We start from the raw sequence: 1,585 nt of genomic DNA on the forward strand, positions 1-1,585 counted from the left end.
CTTCGCGAATGCGTCGCCCTTCACACGAACTCGAAGGGCAATAGCCCAGCTCCCATTTCCCTTCATTGTGAACCCGAGGGACCTTCCGCGTCCGCGAAGAAGGAAACCAGAATTGGAATTTTTGGTTTTTCCAACTTAGCTCCGCGTGGTTCAAAACTCACCTGAGCCACCCGAGACCCCGTCTAAATGCACCAACAAGTCTGTAAATATAATACGGACATGCTCGAACTCTCAAAATGCATAAATCAATAACGAAACCAAGAATCGCACCCCAAAGCCGAATTGAATCAAAATATGAACTTCAAGTTTCCAATTTGCTCCGAACGCGCCGAATAATACTTAAACTAATAGGAATGACACCAAATTTTGTGTGCAAGTCTTAAATCACCATACGGAACTATTCCCAGGCTCTGAATTCCAAACGTACCTCAATTACTCCAAAACTTACCCCAAACCAAATTTAAAGAACTTTAAAACCTTCAAAGAGCCAACTTTCACTATTAGGCGCTGAAATGCTCCCGGGTCATCCAAAATTCGATCCGAACATACGCCCAACTCCAAAATCATCATACGAACCTATTGGAACTGTCAAATCCCGATTCCGAGGTCGTTTACTCAAAATATTGACCGAAGTCAAACTTGGCCTTTTAAAGCCAAACTAAGGAACCAAGTGTTCCGATTACAACCCGAATCCTTCCAAATCCCGAACTAATCATCCCCGCAAGTCATAAAACAGTAAAAGCACATATGGAGAGTCTTATTTTGGGGAACGGGGTTCTAGAAGATAAAACGATCGGTTGGGTCGTTATATTTTTTTAAAAAAGGTAGATTAGTGAGGTGGATGAAATCTTTACAACCTTAAACAGAGGTTTCGGGATGGAGCATCAATAAACGAAAAATTTCAGATAGGAATTTGAATTTGGATTAGCCGAGCCCGTGGATTCCAGATGCCAAATTATTAAATATAAAAAGAACTCCGCCAAATATCTTGTACTTTAAACTTGGTGATGATAATTGGAAAAGTTGTCCAATGGTAAGAGGCTTTCCACATAAGTGTAAATGCCTTCTATTCGACCCTATTTGGGAAGTCCCTGAATCTCAAATTCTCTCTAACGTTTTCTCGTGACATCATAACATAAATAGGATAATTCATTGGTTCTCTCCATCTTAGCAGCAAACCCAATCATTTAATTTCAGAAAAACTATTTTATAAAAATTAAAATTCCAAATCTATCCTTATTATCTTTATGGCCAAGACAAAAAAATTAAACTCATCCCCGCTGGCCACTTCACTTTTATTTTTCCATGTGAGACCTTATTCCATATTTTATTAGGTCTTAAAGAAGGAAAAGGCAAAATTAACAAGACAGATGTTTAAAAAGAAAAATATATATAAATACTAAGGAAAGTTATATAAGGAGAAGCAAAAGTTTCTCTACTAATTTCTACTCAAAATAATTTGTGCCGCCATTTACACGGTGACATAAGTCGCAGTTTCCAAAGGCGATTTATAGGTCGCATTAGATTATAATGATTTATAACTCGCATTCGGAGATTGCGATTTATAACTCGCAATGTGTACCTC

The sequence above is a fragment of the Nicotiana tabacum genome, chromosome 14 (assembly GCF_000715075.1).
Source record: "Nicotiana tabacum cultivar K326 chromosome 14, ASM71507v2, whole genome shotgun sequence".
In the NCBI taxonomy this organism is placed as follows: Eukaryota; Viridiplantae; Streptophyta; class Magnoliopsida; order Solanales; family Solanaceae; genus Nicotiana; species Nicotiana tabacum.